This window comes from Balaenoptera borealis (genome assembly GCF_965194805.1).
Source record: "Balaenoptera borealis genome assembly, chromosome: 2".
Taxonomy (NCBI): Eukaryota; Metazoa; Chordata; class Mammalia; order Artiodactyla; family Balaenopteridae; genus Balaenoptera; species Balaenoptera borealis.
In genome coordinates, this window is record NC_138867.1 from 146,226,092 (window position 1) to 146,238,640 (window position 12,549).

At 43.7% G+C, this 12,549-nt stretch overlaps 1 long non-coding RNA gene across 3 annotated transcripts in view; it reads left to right on the plus strand.

Moving 5' to 3' along the window:
- The window catches only part of LOC309622728, a 150,086-nt gene that overhangs the window by 38,644 nt on the left and 98,893 nt on the right, over window positions 1-12,549 (plus strand). The window contains exons 1-2 of one of the 3 annotated variants that reach the window (XR_014241079.1): window positions 1,170-6,994; window positions 7,408-7,593. This is a non-coding gene — a long non-coding RNA (uncharacterized lncRNA). Of the gene's footprint in view, window positions 1-1,169; window positions 7,594-12,549 lie in introns of those variants that run through there. The other 2 variants (XR_014241077.1, XR_014241078.1) reach the window with 2 other exon arrangements.

Here is a 12,549-nt window from a genome sequence, read left to right on the forward strand (position 1 = left end):
AAGCACTTTTGTTCACATCGTCTCATTTGATTCTCAACTAGCCCTGCAAGTGGGTCACAATCACCGCATTTTAGGGGTCTTACCTGTCTTCCTTGGAAACAGTCTCAGAGACATGGATCACCTCTTCTAAGGTCATCACTGGTGAGCAAGCAGGCTCACGTCTGCTGACTCCTCACACTCACCTCACTGTTCCTCCCACTCCTCAAAAGAGGACTTTGGATGAGCCAGATGCCCTTTAAGGCATATTCTAGGGCTCACAGTCTGTGATTCTGTGGTTTACAGGGACCAAGAGGAAGTTTCAAAAACTTTTCAAAGAGAACTTTAGAGGTGAGGTTGAGAGAAAAGGTTCAAAGTGAAACTTGCCTTTCTCCACAAGTGAGTTTCGGATCTGAAGGCTGCAGACAACAGATCAATTCTCTCCGCCTCGCGGCTGCTGCTTCTCTGGCCTCTCAGTGACCATGACTGGAGGCTGGCTTACAGCCTGATGGTGACCCAAGAAGGGTCAAGGGGTTTTAATCTTGCTTGGAGAAAAGATTGAACGTGGGAGGAATGAAAACCTCACTGTTTTGCTAAAGAGTGTAATGAGAAGTAAAAATAATCCACTGTGAATGAGCCCCTGTGACAACTTGAAATAGAAGCAGGGGAGCCGTAGAGATGGAGAATTTGAGGGAAGAAAGAGTCAAAGCAATGAAGGGCTAGTGATTTTATGTTCCCAAATGCAATCCACATAGTTTACATCTGAGAACATAGCAGAAGTTTGTGTTTGTGGTATAGATTGCTATGTCTTCTCGTAGTTATGTGTGAATTAAGGGCTTCTCAAGCTGCAAAAAGATTGCTAATGGACTGAATGATCAGGAGGGACTCCGTTGATGAGATGGTCATACTTCATGAACTTTTCATTAGGCTGGATACAAAAATATAGACATTTCCTTATCCTGGGTGTGAATATGACAAATGGTGAGCTTGTGGACCGTGTAAAGTAGGGATGGTAAATAAGTTTAATTTCCCGTGGTATCCCTGATTGTGTACATGCTTGTGACTGTCTTTTTTCTTTTTCTCAAATATATAAAATGTCCAGAACAGGGAAGACAGAAGACAGAAAGCAGATTAGCGATTGCTTAGAACTGGCATTGTAAGGGAAGGAAGAATTGGAAGATGACAGGTAAAGGTTACAGGGTTACTTTCTTTTAAATACCTTTTAACCTCCCTTCACCCATTTCTCCCCCCAACCTCTGGCAACCACCAATTTGTTCTCTGTATCTATAAGCTTTTTTTCTTTTTTTAAAAAAGACTCTACCTATAAGGGAGATCATACTCTAATTTGTCTTTCTCAATCTGACTTCCTTCATTTAGCCCAATGCCCTTGAGGTCCATTTATGCTGTTACCTATGGCAAGGTTTCATTCTATTTTATGGCTGAATAATATTCCATTGTAGATATATAAACCATAATTTCTTTATCCGTTCATCCGACGATGGACACTTGGGTAGTTTCCAACATCTTGGCTATTGTAAATAATGCTGCATTGAACATGGGGGTGCATGTATCTTTTGGAGTTAGTGTTTTTGTTTTCTTCAGGTAAATACCCAGAAGTGGAATTGCTGGATCATACGGTAGTTGTGTTTTGGTTTTTAAAGGAACCTCTATACTGTTTTCCATACTGGCTGTACCAGTTCACATCCCCACAACAGGGCATGAAGGTTCCCTTTTCTCCATGCCCTCGCCAACACTTGTTATTTCTGGTCTTTTTGATAATAGACGTTCTAACAGGTATGAAGGGTAGTGGCTGTCTTGAACACTGGGATGAGGAAGATTTTAAAGCCAAGCATGGGCTTCATGGGGAAATGTGTGATGACTGATTAGCAATTTCTGCCATGGTTGAGGAATGAGGCAGTGGGAGTACAAGTGCTGACCTGGATCAGTGCTACTCAAAGTGTGATTTGCAGATGGATGTAGGTCTAGAAATATTTGTTACCCATGAAGAAATGAGTACAGAAACGGTAAGTAAGCATTTAGAAACTTTTATAGCAATTTGACATTGCTGCCTCATCCAAGTATATAATTCCTGTTATTTTATAAAGTATTGATCTGTGGCAGATTGAAAACAAAATTAAAACCTGGCCCTTTACCAGAGATAGTTTGAGAAGCAGTGACCTGACAGACTGTATTTGACCCGATTAGTTCCTATAAAAGACTTTGGACTTGGAAAGCTTATGAACGCAGCCAAGGTCCTATACATGTAAATGTTGGCATTTACATGGACTTGTTGACTGAGCATGGGTATTTGCCAGCTTTCCTCCTCTTGCTTGGCAGAAGGATTAAGGTAATAACTACTCAGAGATTGCCAGAAATGCCTTCCTGGACTTCTCTACCCATTTCTACTTTCCATTTATTCCATAAAGCCTTCACTAACATTGGCTTCTTCCAGTGGAGAGTCAGTGAGACCAGCAAAGAGGTGATGTCATAGAAGGACCTGGAGGGTGGTCAGAGAGAGGTGTCCAACATCAGCTGTTGAATTGGCCTGGGTGGCCGCTGGGATCATACATGAAATCACCCATTCATTTGCCCATTCATGCATTCTTACTCTTTCATTCTGTCATTCAGCAACTCTCTGTGGAATGCCAACTATAAGCGTCAAAGTGCCAGGTCCTGGAGATATGATGGTGACCAAGGCAGATGAGTTCTCTGCTTTTACGAAACTGACAGTTTAGGAGGGGGACAGATATTAAAGCAATAATGTGTATGAGTGGTGATATAAATCTTGGTAGGTAGTCTGATGGAGAAGCATTGGTTTCTCTGAGAATATTCAGCAGGGCCCCTATCCTAGCTAGGGCATCTTGGAAGGCCTCTGAGGAAGTGACACGTCTGCCGGAGTGGCTGGACCATGATGAAAGACTGGAGAGCAAAGGAAGTGACTAAGATGATCCTGGGGAGGTGGGAAAAGGACAGATGGTGCAAGGCCTTGCAGGCTGCAAAAGGAGTTTGCACTTGATCCCAAGAACAGTAGGGAGCCTAATGGAATTACAAATATGGTTAAGACATGGCCTCTGCTCTCAAGAGACCATCAGCACTTGGGGGGAGAAAGATACCTAAACAACTACCTATAATATAATGTGATCTGGGTTGTACAGAGGTGTACACACAAATGGGAAATAATGGGGTTAGGGGACCAAGATGCTTTAACAGGTGAAATTTGACCCTTCATTCTCCTGCTTTAAACACTTCGGTGGTTGCCTTTTGTTCTTAGAATATAGATGAGATCTTTCTGCATTGCCCCACATGGTCTGGTTGCTCCCTCCATCCCCAGACACTTCTGGGGCCACTGTCTTGCTTCCTCCACTTCTGACCAGCATCCTGACTGATCATTCTTTAAGTCCCCAGAAACCACAGACTTTCTTCCTATAGAGTGGCCTTTATTTATTTATTTAATTGATTTTTTTGGCTGTGTTGGGTCTTTGTTGCTGCATGCGGGCTTTCTCTAGGTGCAGCAAGTGGGGGCTACTCTTCATTGCGGTGTGCGGGCTTCTTATCGCAGTGGCTTCTCTTGTTGCGGAGCACGGGCTCTAGGCACATGGGCTTCAGTAGTTGTGGCACGCAGGCTCAGTAGTTGTGGCTTGTGGGCTCTAGAGCGCAGGCTCAGTAGTTGTGGTGCATGGGCTTAGTTGCTCCACGGCATGTAGGATCTTCCTGGGCCAGGGCTTGAACCCGTGTCCCCCGCATTGGCAGGCAGATTCTTGACCTCTGCGCCGCCAGGGAAGCCCTAGAGTGGACTTTTGTTTGGAATGCTCTCTCCCTAGGCCCCCATCGCACCCCTGTCTGCTTCACTCATTCTCTAATTTTTCATATCTCAACTTAAATATCCCTAGTTCCCCAGAGGACCTTGTACTTCTCCCTCCAAGTGCTTAGGACAACTAGAATTCTTTATTTGTATGATTTGTTGTTTAATGTCTGTCTCCCCTGATGCAGTAGGCACCCGACACATATTGAATGAATGAATGAATGAATGCATAAGAAGACAGCCTGCCTGGCCTGGGAAGATAGCAGTGCTGGCGTGAGAGCGTGGACATGGGGCATGGAGTTTGGGTCGAGGGTGGGGGAGTGGGCATGACCGGTCCCAGAGCACAGCTGTTCCTTCTCTGTTGGCTTTTCCTCTCTCCCAAGCATGTGTGAAATGAGCCACAACATGCTGGGACTCTCTGAAAGGCCACTTTTGAGGGATTATCAGTGCCAATCCTTAGCTCTTCAGGGAAAACAAGTATCCCAGGTAGATAAACCGTGCCTAGTCCTACCTCTGTGAATTATAAGAAAACCCTTCAACCTTAAAGTTGCTCAGGGGGCTTCCCTGGTGGCGAAGTGGTTGAGAATCTGCCTGCCAATGCAGGGGACATGTGTTTGAGCCCTGGTCTGGGAGGATCCCACATGCCGCGGAGCAACTAAGCCCGTGAGCCACAACTACTGAGCCTGCGCGTCTGGAGCCTGTGCTCCGCAACGGGAGAGGCCGCGACAGTGAGAGGCCCGCGCACCGCCATGAAGAGTGGTCCCCGCTCGCCGCAACTAGAGAAAGCCCTCGCACAGAAACGAAGACCCAGCACAGCCATAAATTAAAAAAAAAAAAAAAAAAAAAAAGTTGCTCAGGACCACAGAGCTTCTGTTGGGGTGTGTCATTCAGCAGGTGATGAGCATATTGGAAGGCTGGGGGCTGGGGCTGTGGTCAGCCACAGCTGGGCCCTCCCTCTTCATTCCCCTCTGCCCTGTGTGAGTCAGTCCCTGCTGGCCTTAAGGTTGTGGTTCAAGAACCAAGAGGCCCATGTCTGTAAAATTTTCTCTGTGAGTCATCTATTGCCGTGTAACAGCTTACCTCCAAATTTCGTGGCTTAAAATAATGCATATCATTGACTATGTCTCATGGTTTCTGTGGGTCAGGAATTCAGAATACAGGGGGCATGACTTGTGTCTGGTGCTCCAGGTCTGGGGCCTCAGGTGTGGGAGTGGGAGGGGTTGAAGGCTGGGTGCTGGAATCATCTAAAGTCTCCTTCAGTTATGAGTCTGGCGGGTGATGGTGGTGCTGGCCTGGGGACCTCGCTGGGTCTGTGGGCCGAGACACCCAAGTGTGGCTTCTTCATGTGCTTGGGCTTCCTCACAACATGGTGGCTGGATTCCAAGGGCAAGCATCTCAAGGGAGAGCCAGGTGGAAGCTGAATCCATTTTAGAGCCTAATTCTGAAGTCACACAGTGTCACTTCTGCTACATTTTATTCGTTAGAAGAGAATCACTAAATCCTCCTCATGTTCAAGGGGAAGGAAATTAGACTCCACTGTTTATGGGCATATTTGAAAACTACCACATTCCCTTAAACAAAAGTCCAGAGAGTACCCTGGAATAGCAGTATACGCTCCAGTGTAAAATAATGATGTCCGGGAACTCGCTGGTGGTCCAGTGGTTAAGACCCCACGCTCTCACTGCTGAGGGCTCGGGTTTGATCCCTGGTCCTGCAGCCACGCAGCTGAAAAAAAAAAAAAGAATGACATCATGACAAACATTTCATTTCTGAGATTCTGTAGGACCCTACCCTGGGCAGTGTTTTGACAGCTCCCCACAGCCCCCATCTCCCTTTAGGAAGAGGCCCTAGTTTCTGAGAAACTTCTCTAGCCCTGGTTAAATAAACATAGGACAGTCTGATTTTACTCTGTGCGTGTGTGTGTGTGTGTGTTTGTGTGTGTGTGTGTGTGTGTGTGTGTGTGTGTGTGTGTATGGTGGGGACCATCCACAGTTCACCTGAAACTCTGCAGACAGGCTACTCACTATCCTGGAACATTGGGCAGCTTCTCAAGGTTCAGTACACATTTCTGATATTTCAGAGCTGCCCAAAGAGATAATAAAGAAATAAATAAGCCACACTAATAGTGAAGAGTTATATTTAAGAGAAGGTTCTTCGACTGAACTAGTTTAAATGTTAATTTTGTTACTCAAGAGGACACTTTGGAGCTCCCTGTCATTATCAAACAATTAAACTGTAGTTCCTTATTAATTTTTACTGCTTTCCTAGGGTAATTAGTGGTACATAATGTGAATTGCATCCCATTAATGAATAGATTTTTGAATGTGAGTGGGCAGAAACTTTTATTTGGCTATCCAACAAGATAAGGCCCACGAAAGGAAGAAAGGTGGACCCTTGCCAGAATAAAGGGCCTCTGCATGTCTCCCTGAGTCTAGGGTGAAGCCCGGCAGTACCCTTTATAAAATATGTAGTCATCAAGCTTCAGGAAGTATGATGGTCCTGGCGCCTTCCTTGAACTCAAAGTTGGCAGTCAGAAAAAGGATAGTTCTATTGGAACAAAGATTTGGAAACCAAAACCACAATATGGAGATTCCTGAAGTCTTAAAGGAAGACTCTCACTTGCGGATTCATCTTTTTGGTTTTGTTGAAAGTGCAGTTTATGAAGCACCTACTATATGCCTGGTACTTTACCAGGCAACATGAGTATATTATTTAGTTCTCCACACTCCTTCATGAGATCGCTATTATTATCTCAATTTCATAGACAAGGAAAACTCATCTCGGGCTTAAAAACATGAGATAATATAGTAAGTGACAGATCTTGGCCCTGAGGCCAAGTCCAGCTGAGTCTCAAGCCCCAGTTCTCAACCACTGCATCACTGCCTGATGGTCGGGCCATATCTTTATTCATATCCTCTGTTGCATCACTCTGATTTATTTTAACATTTTTCTTGTTTGCAGATTCTTAACTAACAAAATTGAACACAAGTGTTAAAGGACCTTAGAGATGTAATGTGATCCCTTCATCTTTTTTTTTTTTTTTCCCGTTCATCTTATAAACGAGAAAATTGAGGCCCCGGGAGGAGAAGGGACTGTCGATTGAAAACATACACACAACCTAAAAGTTGAGAATTATGTTTTATTTAGCGGACTTTCTGAGGACCTCAAGCCCAGGACACAGCCTCTCAGACAGCTCTGAGGGACTGCTCCCAAGAGGTAAGGAAGGAGGTGGGATATACAAGGGTTTTTGCAACAAAGACCAGGTTGTTGGAACATTAAAAGATTACTGTTAATTAAAGAAAACCAGATGGCTCAAGTTAATGAATTTAGCACTTTTCTACGTATGGGAAGATGCAAGAGTCTGGGCTCATTGAAATCATTCCTTTGCTATGCACCTCAGCTCTCTGGGGCCAGTGTCCTGTTCTTGTGCATCCTGAGTCCCCCTCAGGGTGCACAATTGGGGATGGCGGCCATGGCTGAGGGCTTGGCAGTGGGCAACCTGGCAGCCCGGAAGCCATTTGTCACCATGCTGAGTTCCCGCAGGGCTCACCACAGGGGCAGCTGTGGTGGATTGATGGCTGAAACATCCTTTGTTTACTGACATAGCAGGCAACTTTTTTCATCCACAGGACCATCTGACCCAGTGAGGGAGTAGTGAATCTGGTTCCATGTACGTCCTAGAGGTGGTCCTGGCTGCCAGCGGTTCCCCTGATTCCTACTCTGTTTGCAGAATCCTCAGATCCTAACAGAGAGGCTGACCTCTGGCTTCCTGGGTGGGCTTCTCACCAGCAGTGTCACCTGCTCTGAGAATCTAGGTAAGTCACATTCCCTGTATGGGAAAACCATAGCCAACTCTGTCTTGTCCACTTGCAACCCAAATGTCACCAGTCTGAAAATACAAATTGTGTTGGCACAAGTCCCCACCTGCCTGGCTGACAGCATTCACCCCCTCCTCGGTTGACCTGGGGGTAGGTGGGGGGCAACTGCTGAGACCACAGAAAGCAAAACTGCAGATAAGGGGGGACTACTGTATAGGAGAGCCTGGATCCTGATGGCTTGGTTGAGCTGCCAAACCAACCCTAAGGGTGCCTTCCTCTGGGCTTCTCACTTAAAAACAATCAATGCAGAATGGTTTAAGACATTCTTAACCTCTTTATCAGTTATTTCCGGCTGAAAGCTAGCCTAACAGATAGTAGCATGTCGGGTGACGGGACACAGTCCCTGCCCCGACGGAGCTTACATGCACTTTCTAGATGACAGTGATGCCGGGAAGGGAAGAGAGTGCAGTTGTCAGCTGGGGCAATGCCCGGGTACCAGCTCAACCGTCCTCTTTTGCTTATCAAAGGAGAAGAACAGCATTCCTTGCACACTGTCTCCGTTCAGTATAATTAAATTCCATCTCTATTTGCTTTTACTTTTAACTTCTAATTTCTCAGAGTAAATACGAGCCAGGAAGAGCTGACCAAGGAAGCAGCTGCTCCTAGGAGCCTGGCCGGTCTGCAGGCGGCTGTGGTAGATTGCGAGCTCATTTAGAGAACACTTTTGGATCGATAATGATTTCAGTTCCACTAGAGGCAAAGTATTTGGAGCCAGTGACTCCAGAGGAGGAGAGATGCTTACATTCGGAGCGCTGGGGCCGCGGGTGGAGGCTTTTTCCTTCTCGCCTTCTCTGCGTGGGAGAAGTAATCTCTTTTTTGGCTGGAGGGTTGCTAGGTCAGTCAGTCCTGGCAATGGTTGATTCACAGTTCAGATTTTCTCTCACAGGTGACAAGTTTTGCCAAGGGAGAGGCAGTGGAGGGTGGTGGTTAAGAGCTCCAGCTCTAAGAATCCAGACTCTACCTCTTTACATGCTGTGTGACCTTGGGCAAGTTACTCAGCCTGGCTGAGCCTGGATTTCTTTACCAGTGCTCTGTGGATAAGCACAGGAGACAAGGCTTCTGCTGGCCCTCAGCAGGCCTTCCATAGATCTTTCGAGGAGCACGGTCACCAAAGGCTGGAATGGGGAGGGAGTGAATTTGTGGAATGCATAGAAATGAAAACATCCCCAGCAGCTGGGGGTGTAACATCAGTAAAGGCACAGAGGTCAAACAAAACCAAACCCAAAACACGTTGAGGGAGGGGTACCCAGGGCGTTACCAGGAGGTGTTGAGATGAACTCTGTCTCCCTGCCTAGATCTCATACTGCCAAGGTCCTGCCCTGTGAGAGGTGCCCCCTGTTAAAAAGAACTAAAACACTCCCCCAAACATGACATTCATAAATAAATATTTTTAATGATATTCAAATTTCTGTGTTTTTAATGGAAGAAATAGGCACCTTTATGCTGCTGGTAGATGTGTATTCTATTAAAATATTTTAGTAGGACAATTGTCAATATGAATCAAGAGCCCTAAAAGTGATCACATCCTTTGACTTGGCAGTTCCACTTTCAGGAAATGATTAAAGGAACTAAGATTATGGTTGTGAGAAATTTAGTTAACATGCTTTTGGCACAGTGTTGTAAAAATAGAGAGCAACTGTCCAATAATTTCTTAAATTCTGGTGAATTTGTAAGTGGAATACCATGTTACCATTAAAAAATATAGAACATTGCTTTTTAAAAAAATTTTATTGAAGTATAGTTGATTTAAAATGTGTTAATTTCTGCTATACAGCAAAGTGATTCAGTTATATATATATATATATATATATATATATATATATATATATATATATATATATATATACACACATACTTTTTCATGTTCTTTTCCATTATGGTTTATCACAGCATATTGAATATAGTTCCTTGTGCTATACAATAGGACCTTGTTGTTTATCCATCCTATATATAATAGTTTGCATCTGTTAATTCCAAACTCCCAATCCTTCCCTCCCCCAGCTCCCTCCCCCTTGGCAACAACAAGTCTGTTTTCTATGTCTGTGAGTCTTTTTTTGTTTCATAGATATGTTCATTTGTGTCGTATTTTAATTCCCTGTGTAAGTGATATCATATGGTATTTGTCTTTCTCTTTCTGACTTACTTTGCTTAGTATGATAATCTCTAGTTGCATCCATGTCACTGCAAATGGCATTATTTCATTCTTTTTAATGGCTGAGTAATATTCCATTCTGTATATTCTTCACATCTTCTTTATCCATTCATCTATCAATGGACATTTAGGTTGTTTACATGTCTTGGCTACTGTAAATAGTGCTGTTATGAACATAGGGGTACATGTATCTTTTCGAATTATAGTTTCTTCTGAGTATATGCCTAGGAGTGGGATTGCTGGATCATATGACATCTCTAATTTTGGTTTTTTGAGGAACCTCCATACTGTTTTCCATAGCAGCTGAACCAATTTACATTCCCACCTACAGTATAAGAGGGTTCCCTTTTCTCCACACCCTCTCCAGCATTTATTATTTGTAGACTTTTTAATGATGGCCATTCTGACTGGTGTGAGGTGGTACCTCATTCATGTTTTGATTTGCATTTCGCTAATAATTAGCAATGATGAGCATCTTTTCATGTGCCTCTTGGCCATCTTTGTATGTCTTCTTTGGAGAAATGTTTATTTAGGTCTTCTGCCCACTTTTTGATTGGGTTGTTTGTTTTTTTGTTATTGAATTGTGGGAGCTTTTTGTATATTTTGGAAATTAAGCCCTTGTCAGTTGCATAAAAAGTGTAGAACATTGTTGAAAGCCTGAGAAAAGGCTCAAGATGGATGCAGATGTGAAACATGAAGACTGGATTATACTTCTGAGGTTTAAACCTGCTTCTACCACTTCCTAGTGGTGTGGCATGGGACAAATTACACAACTTCTCTGTGTCTAGGATTTTTCATCTGAAATAGGGGTCAGAAATGATAGTTGCTTTATGGGTTTATTATAAGTGAGATAATGCTTGTAAAACTTAGGGCAGTGACAAGTACATGGTAAGTGCCTCATCTATCGTTAAGTGAAACTATGAGGACATGTTTCAAAAAAAAAAAAAGGAAGAGGAGCATATGTGCAAAAAAGAAAAAGAATTTATTTATCTATTCAATACATATTTATTGAGTACCTCCCATATGTCAGGCTCTGGAATACAATGGTGAACAGAAGAAGCCCAAATATCTGCATTAGCAGGGTTTACAGTTCTGAAAGGAAGTCATCCTAAGGATCGCTGGGGGTGACTTTACAAAATGCAGGTGCTGGGGACCCATCCATACCCAGAAATCTGGATTCTGCAGATTTGTGGGCATGCCCAGGAGTCTGATTTTGTGTATGCACGGGGAGATTCTGCTGCAGGCTTTGGGAGACTGTGCTGGTGGAGGTACCACCGAGCGATGGTTGGAGAGGGATGAGGAGTGACTGATTTTTTTCCTTGTATTTTGTAAAGTTTTAACAGTAAGTAAGAATATTTTTTAAAAAATTTTATACCTTTGTAAACATTTTATATATATAAATATTCAGCAGATCTGCCCCTCCAGTCTGCCTTCCTCCACATCCAGCACAACCCTTATTTCTTCCCCAATAGCAGAAGCACATTGCATAGATTCCAGATTAGGAAAGGCCTCTGGGAATGGATAGTGGGGCTGTGATTCTCAGATACCTGCAATATCACAAAGGGAAGGTGGAAAATTTCTTGCCCAAATCATCTACTTTTACTTGAATCTGCTTCGGAGCAGCCTCTCTTATGCAAAAGCCCTCTTTAAAGATGCATTTCATTTGCTTTCTTTTTCCTGCAAATTCTCCTGACCTTGAGATTTCTCTGGTGGCTCTAGTAATTGGTGCTGTTTCCAGAGTCATTTGTATGGACACTGTGTAATGCGGAGGTAGGGGGAGAAATCTCCGCAGTCATCCTGTGCTTGTATCAGGTGAATTTATATTTTATGGGTTTTGGTCAGATTGATTTGTGTGAAACACCCTGGGGTGTTCGCAAATATGAAAGTTTTTGTAGTGCTGGTCGCTTGTTTGCATTTACAGGAAGAATATAAAGAAGAAAAAAAATTTGCTCTCTCTGCCAACAAACTCCATCGTCCCAGGAGCGTGGTAGAGAAGCAGATGAAGGGGTTCCAATAGGAGAGAAAATTAGAGGCAGGGAGATCAGAGATCAGGGTGAGAAGCTGCCAGTGAAGGCTCATCTGCCCCGGGAATCATTGACAGGTGTGGGCTGCATGTTTTTAAGTACTGGGTAGGTCTCACTAAAGAAACAGGTTAATATAAACACAACTGCTATGATTAAAGGCTTTAAAATCTCTGAACTCTTTTATAAGTGGGCTCCGTGGTCCTACCTTGAGTTCATTCGGCGAAACAATGTCCATTTTGGGCTGATCTTAGTAGTTACAGATACATAGAAGGAGTACCTGTCAGCTTGGTTATATAAATTGAAAAACATATCTTTCCCAACCCCAAACCAAATCAAACCAAACCAAACCAAACCAAACCAAACCAAACCAGAATACCTAACTTCTTGTATCAGTTGGTTCTGATGCCTGAAATACTTTTAGTGTGGTTTCTTTTGGTAAAGGTAGGCATAGTAAGTATGTAGCATGCATACTGCTACTTCTTACTTCTGAGCTCATGACAGACATTACTAATCAATTATAGTATTCTCTACTGCTGAGGCCAGATGTCAGCACTAGTGCCTAATAATCTTACTTATAGTCTGGGCAGAACATTCTTTTGGGATTGGTCTTAAGCATAGATAGGGTTGGTGTTTGACCTAACTAGTAGAAATTATAAGGCCTTCCCTACTCCACCAACCTTTCCCCATTAAGCAACTCCATTCCTAAATTTCTCATCG